Here is a 17,921-nt window from a genome sequence, read left to right as displayed (position 1 = left end):
GAATTAAGCCCAAAAATGAGCAATGACACAATTCCAGCTTACTATCTTCAAACAGCCCCGGTTTTGCTGTATTCAATACGAGATACCATTTTGCTCCCCTCTTCCATTTTTCTAAATTAATGGATTTGGGCACCGTGAAGCCTTTAACTAGGTTTTCGAAAGTATAGAAAAAACTAGTGAGCATGCAAATACGTGACTTTCAAAAGACCGAATTTCTTATTTGCCCTCAACTATTTGGGTTTAAAAACGCACGACACGATGAACGCAGTACAAAAGTTTCTGCAAAACATCTCTGATCACTAGGCTCCAAAGTAGATATGTTGGATTTTTAGCCCAAATGTGTCATTTTTATGTTGCTTAAAACAACCCAAATATGTTGATTTTATGCCAACCAAAAACAGTTTGGTTTGTTGTCTTTGTCCCGTTTATTTTCCTAGCATAAAAACTAGGGCCGGCCAAAACTTGCAAATAAATATGGTCTTTATTGACAGTAAATTTACAGAAAAAATCAAACAAAAATTACACAAAATTTGCGAATAAACTTTCCAAAACATAAGAAACAACACGTTCGAGGGGTGGCTATTTTTGACTTCAATTTCAAGCAACACATAAATGAGAAGGAATATTACATTATAATATCTTCAAGCACCGGTAATTGAACATGCTTTCCCTAAGAAGCAGATTCTTGCCATGTCCATGCTGGCTCCTGATTAGTAGACCTAGAAAAAAAACCATTGGTGATGAATTGCAAAAACGTTGCTGCCATGGCCAATAGGTCATAATCAGTCCTGTTAATTGCCCCTTTCTGTTGCCAAATTCTAGGAAAACAATTGCATATACTGGGGGGTGATGTATTGCGCTTCTTTATTTTATTAACAAGAAATTAAATCTTCTTTATTACAATGCTTGACATTAGGACACTTTTTTAGTGATCCCGATGTTATGGTACAGTATACAATTGATTCTCTTTGAGAGTCTAGTGCTGTTGCTTGGGGCACTTTTGCTAATGATTCAATTTGTGTCCTATATGATCCGCAATTGAACAAAGTCCTCGTTCTCAGAAGTCATTTTTCTTTGTTACATATCATCACAGGGAGAAAAGAAAAAAGGTCAAAAAGATAAAAATGGACAAGAATGGCCCCAAAATCCCCAAATGTGTGAAAAAATGTTTTTTCATGTAAAAACATTTTTGGTCTGACTCTACTGATCACCAAGAACAACGAACTGCACTAGCACTATTCCTAGATTCAAAAAGGCACTTGATTGCATTGATCATGAAATTTTGATCAACAAACTAGCGCATTATGGTTTTTACAATGGTGCAAAAATCTGATTTCAAAATTATCTCTTTTACAGATTTCAATTCGTAGAAATTGGTGGTACCAGGTCTGCCAGTGCCAAACAACAAATAACACGCGGGGTTCCTCAAAGAAGCATACTTGGCCCTTTACTCTTTTTGATTTATATCAAAGATATGCCAGTGGCTTACAAAGCATCATCTTTTGGAAATCAATCAGACCGATTAGAAGAAGAAGAAGTCAACCATGAACTTAGGAATATCTACCGTTGGCTTCAAAGTAATCAGCTTACCTTAACTATGGGGACAACTAAATACATTATGATTAACCACAGAAATTACAATCATGTTTGGAATATTGAAATAGATGGTGACAAAAAGCTGAAGTGGGTAGCACACAAACGAAGGAGAAGTCAATCAATTTTCTAGGTATGAAAATAGACAATAAATTAAGCTGGCATTTACATACAGAAAAGACACTTTTTAAAATACAGACTTGAGTGCTTTTGTGTCAGTACAAAAATGAAATGTTTCTACAAAAAGAGTCATTCGTTGGATGAATAATACAACCTGGTTGTACCACACCAAACCACTTTTTAAAATGAATAATCGTCTCAAAGGAGAAGGTCTTAGAACACTTAAAGTCATTGAAATCATGAAAAGACCCTATGTAAATGAACTGCCATCAACAATCAATATATTCACATGGAAAAGTAATCCTAGGCTTGGTCGCTGGCGAGCAATAGCAACATTTCTTTTTTTTGCAGAATTCCTTACCACTGCTGGCATTGGAATCCCATCAGTTCACGACGAGAAATATATGCATTTTACTTAGCTTTTATTTGTACATATTACTTGATCGACCAACGAATTAGAGTTGGCTGGTCTGGCTAACCCTTGAATATAAGGTTAATAAGGAACTTTAGTCAAAACCTTGACCAAGTCTGACTTAAATCCTGCTACTGGATCAACGCCTAAATAAACCCTACGAATATTTGAGGGCAGCAAATTAAACAATGAAGGAGCCAGAGAAAGAAGAGAGTTGGACCTCATTGTTTTAACTAGCCTGGATTCTCGAGGGCTTGAAGGTGCTCTCAAAACGCACATGAAGCCTCTACGGTCACTACAATTGACCCTAAATCCTGGGTTGGGACAAAGCTCATGAATGCTTTTGAAAACGTACCATATCAGATGCCTTTCGTACCTTCTCTGAGTACTGTACAATCCCAACCTTTCTAACCTCTCCCAATACGAGAGCTCTCTCATATCTTCAATGTTCCTAGTAAAACATCTTTGGACCTGCTCGAGCTTTTGCAAAACCTGCTGAACTAATTGGGAGCCCAAATGGGAGAGGCATATTCAGAATGCGGCTGAACAATCGACTTGTACAGAGTTAGCATCGTGATACTATCTCTGGACTTAAACGTGCGATATATCCAACCACATGTTTGAAAAGCTTTACCCACCCTCAACTGAATATCCTCATCGAACTTTCCATTATTTTGGAGGACTACACCAATATCCTTCATGGATGAGACCTGCTGAATGCCCGTACCTTTATCATCTAATAGTGGAGTGTCTAATGGCGTCAACCAAAGGTCATTGAGCGGAATTTCATTCCGTTCAGGGCCATATAAACCATTGGGTTACTGGGAGTAACCCAAGAATAGATTCTTTCTAGGTCCTTTGCAATTCCGCTCAATGACATTTGGGTCAACTCCTTTAAGTACTCCACTCGTAGATAATGGAGGTAAAGATATTGAGCAGGTCTCATCTACGAAAGATTTAGGTGTAGTTCTTCCAAGAATAGGATGATATGTTCAGTGAACATATCCAGTTGAAGGTGGGTAAAGCTGTTCAAATTTGTTGTTGATATATCGCACGTTTAAGTCCAGAGACAGCATCACGATGCTAACACTGTACAGAGTCGATTGTCCAGCCACATCTTGAATATGCTTCACCCATTTGGGCTCCAATGAGTTCAGCAGGTTTGCTAAAGGTCGAACAAGTCCAAAGATGTTTCACTAGGAAGTCACAGGAATGAGAGAGGTCTCGGAGAGGTTAGAAAGGTTGAGATTATGAGAGACTGGAGGGCTAGTCAGAGAAACGACACTCACGAGATTTCTGAGATTTCTTTGGCTCCGTCGCGGCTGGCTGGTGTGTGCGATGGCGATCGGCGGGATCGGCTTTGAATCGTTGAACGCATTAAGTTAAGTGATTCTCAAAATTAATTTCCGAATTCAGGGAGCCAGTGAGTTGATGGCTCGTTTGTCTGCTTGGGTTGAAACTGAGTAACGCAAGAGAAGTCGATCAGCCCGACACCCTGCTGCCCAACTACCAAAATGTGCTCAAAGCAAAGTCTCAAGTGGCTTGGATGGAGTGACTTTTCTCTGACAAGCCCACTCAGGCTGACCAGGTAGCATTTTTCGATGCTAATTTTTGAAAATTAGCAATAAATTCCAAGCCGCTAGCATTGCAATTTTTGTATTAGCATTGTTCTGTTTTTTAGCACCAAACTAGCATTATTTGCATAGTCCAAGCATTATGAGATCTTGTCTAGCATTTTAGCATTTTTCTAGCATTATTTCACTTCATCATTTCAAAACATGACCAAAGGGAAGAAAAGCAAAAATAAAAAAAAAGAAAGTGAACTTCATTTGGCGTGTTAACGATGTTCTTACATAGGATCCTTTCCCGTTGAATGAAATTGATACGCTGTAGCCAAAAAGCTAATTCCACTGTTTACTTTACATGAAGGATGCAAAATGATTTATTCTAATTGCTTCTCAATTCAAAAGGAGATTTAGCCTAATTTCTGTTTGTAAACAGATTTTTGTCCACAAAAGATTTTGGGTTGGCTAACACAAATTAAACAATTGATTAAAATGGTCACTGAGTGTTTAATGACGAAGTATAAATCATTAAGTAAATGTAAGTATGGGTTGATTTCACTATAAAATTCAAACAAACATACATATTTTGGTTAATGACATTATTCTCCGAAAAGTATTCCCCCCCACATTTGAGGTAAACCAAATCACAAGATTCACAAATAGCAAAAAAATCAAAATAGAAGAGATTGACAACAATTGAGCTCTATGAAAAAGAAACTTATTGCAGCTCTTCCGCTTTGAAGCATGATGCACGATCAAAAAACATTTTATCTTATTTTTCTTGATCTAATCTCGCCCAAGATGAACATGTTTGCCGATAAGATCAATTTTAATTGTGTGTAAAAAACTCTTGTTCAAATCCTGAAAATACATTTTTGCTCAAATAAAACTTGTCACTTTTTGGTGTCCCCTTCTAAGTCTCAGGGTTCAAAATTAGGAGAATATCATAAACGCCACTGAATCAATTTTCACTGCCAGGTTTTTTCTTTACATTTTTGCCTTTTTCAAATGTTTTTTTTTCTAAAGTATAATTTTCAAGATGTCACCTGAACATATCCTGTCAAAGAGTGCCAATATAATTGAATTGTGAAACTGAAGTTCTTTATGAGCACCATAAAAGACCATAAAAAATTTCTTATAAAAGAGTAGCATTTTTCCTAAGGCATTTTCGAATTCCAATTAGCATTTTTTTAGCATTGATTTTGCACGAGCTAGCATTGCTGGCTGAAAAAAACCTGGCCAGCCTGAGCCCACTAGGAGAGACTAAACAAGTTGGGTTTGTATTGTGGCATCCCGGTGTTGAGCGTGTTGCTCATGCTAATGCAAATGTATTCTAGTCATTTAGATATTTATAAACCGTACTAGTCATTAGATTAGTTTAAAGGCCCAGGATTATCCAATAAAAAGACGAAGATAAATATGTCAGTTTGCTGTGCAGTGCAGACAGGAATTTGCAGGACTGAGGATCTCCATTTTAGACTCGTTGCTAACACCCTTCGTCCCAAACTTGAATCCAACCCTTCCGTCAAATTTTTGGAGAACGACTTGTCTGACAAATATTCTGCTCAAATTTGAAACTGTTAAACGCTGAGGTTGAAAAGAATTGGCATTTTTGAATGGGCTCGTTGTCAGATGATGAGCTATTTGGCAAGTGAGCTGAGCTTACCTACTTCATAAACCGGGGTCTTTGGCAAACCTTTACACTTACGCACTAATATTTTTTTATAATACATTTACGCCACATATTTCCTCTCACTTCACGAAAAATGTAGCCGGTGATTTGGCACACCAACTATCATACACCCAATGGGCACAATCTGAAGTAATGTTAGACAAATGCACTTCACTTTCAAATGATTATGACACAAATAATGAAAAAAGGCACATTCCTTCTCTTCTTTTCAGTACTTTTTGGCGATTTTGTAATGCTTTTTAGAGTTTGAAAAGTTCAGGACTACTACTTTTTTGATTGGAAAAAAAGAAAGAACAGACCAAGATACTCCGTCATTCAAATAAATGTTACCAACGTCAAAATCTAACATTTTGTGAAATTTTAGTTCCAATGAGCGTCATCATGGTCGAAGAATGTAGACGTAGCTGCAAAATAGCTATCAGAGACATTGAAGACTAGATACTATTCGCCTGAGATGGCAACCCTTACTTTTACTTATCGCAGAATCTTCCAAGCCTTTGAGCCAATAGGAGTCAAGCTTTAGTAACCCTACTCTCCAAGGCGTGAATTCAAGTATTTTTGAAATAAATTGTACAGGTTAGTTTTTTTTTTCTCGGGTTTGTATACCGATACAAAGGAATGAAATTCTCTGTAAGTCAAGGTGAGTCATAATTTATAAAATATTTGGTCGTGAATTAGCCGCTCTAGGGCACCCTTGAATGTAGGACTGGTCTGGGATCGTTAACAAAATCCGATCTAAGTCACGTTTAAAACTTAACAATGGGTCATCTAATGCATAGAATCGTCTAAGAGAGCACGGCAGCAAGTTGTACAAAGTCGGTGCCCGGTTTAAGACAAAAGAAGATTTTAAGCCCCTCACAATCTTTTTATCCAAGTGATTGATTTTATGGCGCATTTCACATGAAATTCCTCGTCTCTCGCTAACGCTATGTCGTATCCCCCGGGTTAGGACAAAGGGAATGGAGACATTTAAACACATACAGGATTAGGTAACGTTCATACCTACGTTGAATACTGTATAATCCCAATGATTTGAGGCGTTCCCAATAGTTTAATTTAGACATCCCGTCAATATATCTCGTGAAACTCTTTTGCACTCGTTCAATCTTATTCAACCCCCCAGCGGTCATGGGGGCCCAGATTGGGGAAGCGTATTCAAGATGTGGCTGGACTATTGATTTGTACAAGGTTTTCATAGTCAGTACATCTCTGGACTTGAATGTTCGATATATCCAGCCGCAAGTCTGAAAGGCTTTGGTCACTTTTGACTGTACATGCTCTTCAAATTTACCATCGTCTTGAAGGATTATCCCGAGATCCTTGATTGAATTTACCGATTCGATTGGGTTCCGGTAATTATCGATATAAATAGGGGGGTCAGTACCAACTTGGCCGTATGTCATAATACGGAATTTATCCCCATTTAATTCCATGTTCTGTGCTTGAACCCAATCATATATTCTGTCTAAGTCGCTTTGCAACTCTGTCCCATTCGCTGTATTTCTTCCAGACACTAGCTTGGTATCGTCAGCATAAGAGGAGATTACAGACGCAAGGGGTAATTCATGTAGTGGTGCGATAAAAAGTATGAAGAGGATTGGGCCTAGTATAGTACCTTGCGGAACTCCGGATGAGACTTGGCAAGTGCGACTCAAGCACCCTTCAACTCGAACAACTTGGGTACGGTCGGTCAGGAACTCTTTGATCCAAGAATACGTATTTCCATTGATACCTATTTTACTTAAATAATTTAAAAGTAGAATATGGTCTACTTTGTCAAAAGCTTTAGCAAAGTCCAAGTAAATAACATCTACACATTCATTATGCTGTAGTCCCTCAATTACGTCGTCAAAATGTTGAATAAGTTGAGTCACTGTGCTAAAATGAGTACGAAACCCATGTTGTTGGTCAGGAATACTACCTTTTTTGTCAAGGTATCGTAGAAGTTTTTCCTTAACCACCTTTTCCATTGTTGTTGTATTTGCATCTTTTAAGACAGACTTGGACAATTTTCTAAACATCATTCACATCAACCACATTTGTAATTGAAATATCTTGTACGTTTGTTTACAAGTACCAATGTAAGTATTTGCACATTGGAGCTGAATTTCTTTGCTCACAGAAATTCCAGTGGAAAGTGTCTTGTAAAGATTTGTAAATTTCAGAAAACAAAAGTGCCTTTTGACAAAAAGGTAGTCCAAATACACACAGAAAAGCTAGCAGAGGACCAAGCACACTACCCTGTGGAATCCCATGCGATACTCCAGAGGTCTTTGGTCACCTCATTCCAATCTAAAATATGCCATCCAACGTAGCTCTTTGGGATTGATCTAGTATAACCAATAACCAAAAAACCAAAAATGTCATCCCCCAATTCCTCAGTCCAAAAGTTTGCTCAGCAGCTCTTCATGATTGACCTTTCCAAGTATATGACAAGATCATATGATCAAGATGTATGACAAGGAGCTACTTCCCTTCATTTGTAGCCCGAAAACTAAATTTGTTAAACTCCAGAAGGTTGGTTGCATATGATCTAATTGGACAGAACCCGTTTGCATTGGTCTATTAGTCGTTACATGGAACAGAACATTTATGTCATGTGCGCGAAACTATGGTTTTATTCGACAATATTCTAGGTACTTATTTAGATTTATTCATGCAATATATGAACTGCCCATGTTGGTCAAATTCATGGGGTGGCATCAAACTTCGAATTCATTTTTTCCAGTCTTTTGAGGAAGGATCAGGTATTATAGAGAAAACACAAAAAGGTACCTCGTAGAGAATAAAAATTGGGAGACCAACTTGACTTGTACAGTAGTTCTGTGTCTCAAATCTACTTGTCTAATATTTCAAACTCTTATCTCATGGGTTGAAAGAAATATCTTCAAAAAGTCTTAGATATTCCTTTGGGGGAAATATGCAATGATAACTGAAGCTTCGATCAAAAGAGAGTTGAATCAAACCGGAAATTTGCAATTGCAAAGTTGCAGAAAAGGTTCGACTTATTTAGTATGTGTTGCCCTCCCTTAAATTTCCAATCGATGAATAATGGCAAACACAATTTATAAGACCATTTCCGCCAGTTATGTGTAGGCATCATCAAAGGGGGTCATCTATTAAGGGCATATTGACCTTAGCATAAAACGGCTGTTTGGTCAAAGAATCTTTTAAAAGGGAGGAAAACACGTCATTATCTCTTCCTAATGATCCTGGTTCGCAAACTGAAAAAAAAAAACAATATGAGTGAGAGATAAGCACTGATGAGACTGAGACAACAACATTTTAAGAAAACTCGGAGAGGGGTGACAAATTGCAATTTGCTGGACTGTTGTTTGAGGTTGTCCTTAACCTCTACTCCTTTGACTGCCTTTGTCAACACACTCCAAGTTTTGTTTTAGTAAATTTTGTCTCATTGCTGACTGTTACCACCTTATGGCAAACATACATCAGAAGCACAAAAATCGACATTTTTTCTGAAAGGTCTAAGGACTTAGGAGATCTGGTGTAAAAAAGGCATCCTTAAAATGTGCTTTTATGTCAAACATTCGGGCCCCGTAGAGAGGCCGTCATCGACGAAATTTGGGGTTTCGGTTAAGTTGTTGCTTACGAATCTGTTTATCTTATGTTCTTTTTTCCCGTCCATTTGGGAACTTCGAGTCGTTTCTCCATGAAGACAATAGATGGCACTTTTCACGGCCGCAGTTTTTATTTTACTGGTCACTAGTTATAACAAATCTAGGTAGATTCCCGAGAGCTGAAATGTGCTCTCAAGGAGAACATTCAGCCGTTGCGATTACTGTAATTGACCCTAAAACTTGCAGGGTGTGGCCAAACCTCATGAAAGCTAGTTCCTAAATATTCTTTGAATACTGTAAAGCCATAACGTGTCTAGTCTAAAAACTTCTCTTATCTGCCAAGAAATTGCATCCAACTGAATCTTGACAAGAGGCAAAATAAAGCGTGATCTTTTAGAGAAAAGCCTAAGCTGGCCTCAATTTTAGATGGCATGTCTCCACAGACTTATCCCATTTCTTTCAGTAGTTCTCCGTTTCTCTTCCTCCAATCTTGTTCCCCCTCCTATTTTCCACCTTGAAACTATCTCCATACCTTTGTAGCCTCTTCACATCCAATGAATACCATGGACACATCGTATCTTTCGAATAATCTCCTAAAAGGTTTTCTCACCCTATTCTTAATCAAAATTTTTGAATTTTGTCCAAAGGCTGGAATTTTAAGGCTATCTTTTTCTCAGATTGCGTGTGGATTCGAACCGTTCAAACCCCCCAAGCAGAGTGGTCACCATACTTCTCCAACCGAGCCACGTTTTTAGAAGGTAATAGTAATGTTACTAATCTGTCTGCGCTGGCAGATTGCAATCCAGCATTGTTGAGATTGGTCCTTGTTTGGTTGGCTGGGTCAGAAAGTGTTACAAAGGCTGACCCCAAAAAAACTCCCTTGGACAAATCTCGGCAATATTGGATTGGAAATTTGTGTCGCAGTTATTGTAGGAACCAAAAAGGAAAACCAACTTCGGAAATGGAAGTCAGAGAAAGAGTTAAAACTCTAGAGGTTTTGATTGGCTGACAAACTGAGTAATCTGATTAATTTTGGGCTAGAAAACAAGTTATGACAACGGATCAAAGCTTAAAAACTGATTTAAATCAATTTCATCTCCCAACACTCCAAGAGCAATAAGCTTGTTGAGGGATTATGCCCTTTGTAATGTTAATACCTTTTTGAAGAATGTGATGAAATTCAAGGGTGTCTGAAATTCATCAAACATAGTAGTTAATAGTTGCCTCAAAAAAAGCTACCAAATAAAATAATCACAATTTCATGCATCAATTTCTTTAAGTTTAAAATTTGTCAGACACTCTTTCTTACTATCAAAACGAAAAGGAGTAGAGCATCGAAATAAGAAAGTAAGAGGTTGCGCGAAAACTAATGTATTTCTTTCGTCAATTTTCATCCCGTTTCCTGTCTAAACGTGGGTTCAAGTTATGCCAAAGGTGGCCACAATAAAAATCGATGAAACTGTGTCATTACAACATTTGTAAAATCATAAAGTTCTTGGTCTTCACAAGAATAAGCCTTGTCATAAGAGTATGTCCTGTGGTCCTTTTAATGAGTCACAGATTGAAAATAGCTCTTCTGTCCCGGTTCACCATTTCAACAAAACCCCAATTTTGATTGCAAGTAAATAGCTTGTAATGACTTAAGGACTACAAAATGATAAGAATCAGCTTAACTAGTTTTTTTGTTGAAGTCATGTCGGTTTAGCAGCACTGAACTTATTTGAATATGGAACAAATATTTCCAAACAAGCAAATATCTTAAAAGTTTAATCAAATAAGCAAACAAACAAGGTAATGGCCAATTTGAGTACGACAGTAGTCGCAGGCCGATTGGATTCATCAGTAGAACGTAACCCTGCAACTTGAAAAACGTACCCTGGTCCTGTTCTGGTCCCGTCCTGAATTTAGCAGCTTCATTATCTTGTATAAGGCTGCCTTCAATTTTGCTTTCATTAGGACCAACCGACAGGAGAGGTCTCTTTCCGAAATGATCGATCTCTTCGTAAGGATGACTTGATTGATTTGAACTCCCGATCGAAGAGATAAAATGTCGCCGTTGTGTGATCGGTCTCAGTATATGCGGAGCAGTTTGAAGGGAATGATCATTTAACGGTACTTGGGAATTAGATTTGACGCAAAACCTTGAGGCATAGCAAGATATTGGAATCAACGCGATGTTGAATGTCATGCTGACAATTAAGAGCACTAAGAAGATTTGGGTACCTTCTTGGGCACACTGGTCACATTCGGTTTGGTAAAAGCAGGGTTGCTGGGGTACTAACGGAATCTTCTGTTTCAAGACAGGGCCAGAACCAAAACTGACTGAGCGAAAAGCGTTTTCAGTGTACTCTCCTTGAGAGTTAAGATACCATGCGGTCAGGTGGTAGATCAGATTGGCTTCCAAAGCACTATGCTTATCAGAGGCGATACGGTCATGATTTTCCAATCTCAATTCCATACGGATCCCTTGGATATCATTTAAGATACATGAACGATGATCCTTAACGCGATCAGGGAATTTGAATTCCAATGTGTATTTGAGGGCATCGTTTTTAATCACGTTAAATAGAGGATGATCTGATGGGCTAGAGTACACACGGGGTGTATATTCAGAGTGTGGTGAGAATTGATAGAACTTGTAATGCCTTTTGCTGTTGTTCATATCGTCACATTCGTCCTTCAGTGAGCCCTGTGATTGGCTGATATGCTGTTCCCAGTGTGTTGAATTCCATTTCAGAAGGGTACAATTATAGACTTTAAGATGTGGTCGACATATCTTGAATCGAGCGTACTTGTCACCCACCTCAAAGAAACTCCATTCTTTGGCATTATCTGTCCGCACTGTCTGCATTTCACAAAAGATGAGAAGGACACAGGCAGCTAATTCGGAGAAAGCCTTCATGATTGAACCTCGATTAAGATTATCTGAAACTGAATATTGTTTCTGTCATTCATCGTTATTGTAGAGTCACGGCACATTCGTAATCAATGTCTTTATCTCCATTTGTTTTTGCTGGGTAATTGTTTTTGCACGACTTCTAAGCTATGTCAAATAAAAGAGCTCTCGAATATCCAGCGGGGTTGGAAAAATCCAACCCCGCAAACTATTTTGCCTTGATTTCACCATGTTACATTGTGCATTTACCTTTTGGACTTGATTTGTCTCGTTTTGTCTTCCATTTTCATTTTGTCGCACTTGAAACCCCTCTGTGTGTCGTCTGAAGAGTTCATACTCGCCTCTTTTTTACTTGATCTTTTCCCAATCTAACAACTTTTTCTTGAAAAAGAAAAAAAAACTAAAAGGCTTTGCAATCTTGTCCTGAAATACATGACAACGAAGCAAAATATGAATGAACTACTTCACATCAAACTACGCATACAAATCAAAGATGGAGATGGAAAACAAGAAGTAAGGGACAGGGAAAAGCAAGGAATAAAGAACATTTGTAAGCTAGGACAACGACACAAAAATACAGAAATAAACTCAACAAACTGATCTAACACAAAATGAAATCAATACTCTAATGAACAATAAATTTTAACTATCAAGAACCAATAAAAACTAAAGACACTACGATTTGGCAATAAAGTTACTACAATTTACAAATCAGAGAGAAACTGCTAAAGCTAAACATAAGTGGGAAATAAACTTCTTCGGTTTTAAAGTAATTACCAAAGAGCCGTGAAAAACCAAATCCAATTGTGTAAATGAATGGCAATTCCCATTCATTCACCCACACACAAACACCACAAACACTACACGAGCCCAGCAACCAAGCAGCATCAGAGGAAGTCACACCTTGGTTCGAAATTCTTGGGCGATAAGAACAGCAGCAAACTCAAAATGCGATTGTTTTCAGCGAGCTCCAAAACATGGAATAACATGAGCAAAAAAAACATGTAGGAATTTATTTTTCTTTTGTTGAAAATCTGCATGTTTTGATTGTTTTGATAATTGAGTTCAGACATAACGGGCAATTTTTTGGCTACAATGGATGAAACCAGAACCATTCATCACAACTCAGTTGTGATTAAGTAGATCAAGTGTTAATTTGCAGGTAAATGCTAGCTAAGCGTGCTCCTAATTTTCATTAGATAGGTTTTTTAAGATTTCCTGGTTTTGAACTCTTTTATTTCATAATATGTGCTAAGCACAAGTCTCTGTTAGAACACCCTAATATTTCGTTGTTTGATATTATTTAAGTAATACAAAAGAAGTTGCCACAAATTCGTCATTTAAGTGAAAAAATCCTACTTTTGAACAAAGCGCATTGCCATGGCAGAAAGAAGTTACCACAAAGATAGCAATTAAAGTGAAAGTTTCAAATCAAAATAATTCACAGATCCCAACGTTAAAATGTTGTTTTTTAATTTACAGAGCCCAATGTAAAAAAGATAAAAGTTTAATGATTATTAATCCCAACTAAACTTAACCCTTGCCATACAGGGCGCATGTCTACCGCAAATAATATTCCGAATGGCCTGTGTAATGAAAATATCCAAATTTGATGATTGATCAAATGAAAAATGATCTTAACTAGTAGTCAATCCCCCGGATAGGATTATACTCCTCAAACTATAGAGTGATCCTGCTTCTCTATTTCTCTTTGTATAACAAGCTGGATGTGCATATTGCTTTTGATAGAAAATAAAGATCAGTTGTCTACTACATAAAGCATCCTCAAAGGGGCAATCAGTTATGGTACATTTACGAGATATATTTGGACACATAATTTGAAAAACAATTCCAGTTATGTCAGACCTCTGAAAAGGGGAGTTATATCTGTTTTATTTATTTATTTATTTTGTGCGGACTTCCTTACCGCTACCGGGATTGGAATCCCAGCAGTTCAAGACAAGAAGATTATTTATTTTACTTGACTTTTATTTATATATATTGTTTGATTGACCAACGAATTGGAGTTGGCTGATCTGGTTAATCCTTGAATATAAGGTTAATCCGGAATTTTAGTCAAAACCTTGTCCAAGTCTGACTTAAATCTTGCTACTGGATCAACCCCTGCATAAGCCCTACGAATATTTGAGGGCAGCAAATTGAACAATGAAGGAGCCCGAGAAAGAAAAGAGTTGGACTTCATTGTTTTAATTAGCCTGGATTCTCGAGGGCTTGAAGGTGCTCTCAAAACGCACATGAAGCCTTGACGGTCACTACAATTGACCCTAAATCCTGGGATGGGACAAAGCTCATGAATGCTTTTGAAAACGTACAATATCAAATACCTTTCGTACCTTCTCTGAGTACTGTACAATCCCGACCTTTCCAACCTCTCCCAATGCGAGAGCTCTCTCAATCCTGTGATGTTCCTAGTGAAACATCTTTGGACCTGCTCGAGCTTTTGCAAACCTGCTGAACTAATTGGAGCCCAAATGGGAGAGGCATATTCAAGATGCGGCTGAACAATCGACTTGTACAGAGTTAGCATCGTGATACTATCTCTGGACTTAAACGTGCGATATATCNGAACTTTCCATTATCTTGGAGGACTACACCTAAATCCTTCATGGATGAGACCTGCTCAATGTCCTTACCTTCATCATCTGATAGTGGAGTGTCTAATGGCGTCGACCCAAAGGTGACTTTGTCTAGTCCCCGTGTATTTTTATGATCTGTCATGTTCTTACCCAATTGAGAACATTTTTTTGCAATTTTATACCATTTGAACCATTTTTACAACGTTTTCACATTTTCTCAACTTAATTTCGCATTTTGATCAACAAAAAAAATCAGTTCGACGGAAAAGCAAGTTTGTCTCGAGGTTTATTAATAAACTATCATGTACCTAATAAAGGAGGAGACGTGGTGCAATGGTAAGCGCAGTTTCCATGAATGAGAGAGGTCCTTGGTTCGATTCGCCTCCCCGACCTTTCTCAAGGAAGCTTTTTGACGCTAAACACACCCACAGACAGAGAACCAAAACTGAGACGGATACGACAATGCCCATCTAAAACACAAACAAGGACGATGCAATGGCTGGGTTTGCTAGCCGGGCAAGGCTCATCCCTCAGCATGCTCTGGACTTCGAAGTTGCAATTTGATCAACACAATATGACATTAAAGTTAATCTCACCAAGTTCCAACGTATTAGTGCAAAACCCACTCAGACTCGGAAAAATTTGGGACTGTATTGCAATAGCATTTGACCGTCTAGATAATGGTCACATTGATTATTATTTCTATTATATTCCTATATCCTATAGGGGATGTCAAGTAAAGGAAATTCAAGGAAAATGTGGTCCGGCACCCTGATTTTGGGCATTTTGGGAAGCGAGAACTAAGACAAACATCACAGTTGACTCGCACAGTTCGCCCATTGAATTTTCAATAATCGAGTGATTTTGAGCAAATTGTGTTACAAAACCCTACTAAATGAGCATGTTTGGTGTTGATCAGCTAACGCACAATCAAATTGGCACAATACCACAATGCTAATTGCCTAGACAAGCATGTAAAATTGAATAAATGTCAAAATCCAATGCATACACAGTGCGGTTTGGCTGGGCATTGTCTTTGATTTTACTCCATGGAATAACGTCAGTTGTCCATGAACGCGTTTACTTGACTAGCCCTATATAAGTTAATGCGCAAATGCCAAAACATTTTAATTTTTCCTTCTTTGACAAAGAAACAAGGAACAAAAAATGGCAAATTGAAAAGTACAATCGAACCTCAATTTAATGATATTGCCCGTCGGGAGAGAACATATTGTTAAATCGATAATTTCTTTGAAGTAAATACAGCATTTGGTATGCAGCAAAGATATCGTTAAATCGAAATCTATCGTAAAATCGAAGTTCGACTATACCTCAATTAAGTGAGTTAAAACCACTCAAATGTGTAATTATTCACATAAAATTTCATAATTTTATGGCAAGAGGGGCCTAAGACAAGGGCAATCTCAAGAGGAGATGTCAGGGAACCTGAGAAGAAGTTCTGGAGTGGAAAAACCCTCAGTACAAAGTGTAAGGAAGCATAGAATAACCTTCCAATCAATGTGAGAAAAGGGAATAATGAAGAGAAAGCCAAAAGAATGATTAATAATCTTGTCAGACATCAGCAATAGTCATGCTGTATCTATAGAGAGCTTAGAAAGAGCACAATTAGAATTCAATTATTCTGCGATTCAACAGTAAGATAATTTGAAATTGCGACTGACATATATGACATCATAATTGTGAAATACTAAAAGGAAAACAATTTTAAGGGATATTTCAAGTGATAACCTAAACACTTTTTTTGGCATGCTTCAGAAAAGTGGCAAGATTTCATTTGTTTTTTGGGGGGGCGTAGTAAAAACGTATTGAACGTCTTGGCAATTGCTTTAAGATATCATTGGAGCATTTTGTCCTTAAATTTGATACAAATACATCCCTTAAGAATCATAATATCCTGGCATGTGCTTAATGTGCTTTAGTAAAATTTCAATTGGAAAATCAACAAAGACTACTCCTAACATTGGGGTACCCCCACCTGGTTTCGTGAGCGCATATTTTGAGATGCGATTTGCACCCACTAACACCTACTGCGAGTAGTTTTTGCCAACGCACATTTTGAAAATGCGACTGGGTAAAATTTAGTACTGTCGCATTTCAAAATGTGCGTTCACGAAACCACATGAGGTATACCCCATCAATCACATTGTAAGATTCAGAGGTTGCCTTTTGAGTTATACCCTAACAAATTTAAGCCCGATTGTGCCGATTCCTTTGATTTATTTTTACTTAATTCTATCAAAATCTGATGTTGTTGTATGATTGTGACCCAGGTCACATATGGCCCAGAAAAGAAATTGCATTCATCCTGTGTTACACGTAGTTTATTTAGCAATCAATCATGCCTCTTCCCCATTTCTTTTGGGCTGTCTGACGTTGAAAATTAGGGCCACTATAGATTTCAAGTGGATTAATAAACTAATCTGACGTATTTTCAAAGAGGAAATTTTGAAAAAGTGAACAAAAATCGTTTGTAGAAGTCTTGGCATTTGTGTATACTCTTCATCTGTGTTGTGGGTAATACCATGGGCAGAAGCTACAGATTAGATGATTGACAAAAAACAACACAAATTCTCAAGCCGACAATCTTCAGAAGTTAGAGTGTTCCACAAGACAATCCAGACTAGACAAATCCAGGAATCCATCCACGAAGTTCGAAAAGACTCGCTAAAAAATCCCTATCTACTGCTGGGAATTCCATTCACAGTAGCAGTGAGGAAGTTCCCCAAAAGAGAAAAAAAATCAAATTCAAATAACTTCAACAGGATTGGACACCTCACAATCCCAAGACACGGTCTAACTTACTCTATTACAAAAACAATTACCGAGTGAAATTGGGTACGGCCACTACAAAATAAATTTAAGATAGTTCTGACTAAAAACCATCTTAGGAGACGGGTAAAAAGTGATATTGCTTCTTTATTTCTTCCAGTACTACTAGCTGTGTACAGTTTTCCACGCACGTCTAAAAATATGGACTGTGAACGGGCTTCCCGCAAAAACGACGGCCTACTGTTGGTAGAGTCGGCCTACTCAGATCCACTGTTTGAAAAAAGCTTACTAAATAATAGAAATCTTCAATCAAAGGGAGGTCATTTTTATACTTTGGCTTGCCTAAAAGTGGCTTGCTTAAAATTTATGATGTCAATCTCTTATATAGCTGACCAAGACCAGGCGGAAAAATCGAACTTTGTGCAGTGATTACTACATAATTTCCTGAGTGCCCCAAACATAGCTTTGAGGTCAAAATTGGCCAGATATACGGTACCTCTTTCACCTCTATTGCGACCCTTTCTACCGCTAATTTTCTATCAAATAAATGGTTCAGAAGATACGAAACTTTCGTTTCCGTTCGCTGTCCACATCTCCAGAAGTCCGTGACCTATCCAAAGTACTCACGACAAATTAATGAAGTTTTTTGCTCTCCTTGTATTGCTCGGGGCGGTCCC

The 17,921-nt window shown here is 37.9% G+C and overlaps 1 protein-coding gene across 4 annotated transcripts in view; it reads right to left on the bottom strand.

Moving 5' to 3' along the window:
* Positions 1-8,013: 8,013 nt before the first annotated feature.
* LOC131892659 (tubulin alpha-1D chain-like) overlaps positions 8,014-17,921 on the bottom strand; it is a 15,179-nt gene continuing 5,271 nt past the window's right edge. For 2 of the 4 annotated variants that reach the window (XM_059242479.1, XM_059242482.1), the window contains exons 5-6: positions 10,837-11,892; positions 8,014-8,607 (exon numbers count right to left, since the gene is read on the bottom strand). The gene's annotated coding sequence lies outside the window, so the exon portion shown is untranslated. Of the gene's footprint in view, positions 8,608-10,836; positions 11,893-12,106; positions 12,239-17,921 lie in introns of all 4 variants that reach the window. The other 2 variants (XM_059242480.1, XM_059242481.1) reach the window with 2 other exon arrangements.

The sequence above is a fragment of the Tigriopus californicus genome, chromosome 2 (genome assembly GCF_007210705.1).
Source record: "Tigriopus californicus strain San Diego chromosome 2, Tcal_SD_v2.1, whole genome shotgun sequence".
Classification (NCBI taxonomy): Eukaryota; Metazoa; Arthropoda; class Copepoda; order Harpacticoida; family Harpacticidae; genus Tigriopus; species Tigriopus californicus.
This window is presented reverse-complemented; position numbering and strand designations above follow the sequence as displayed.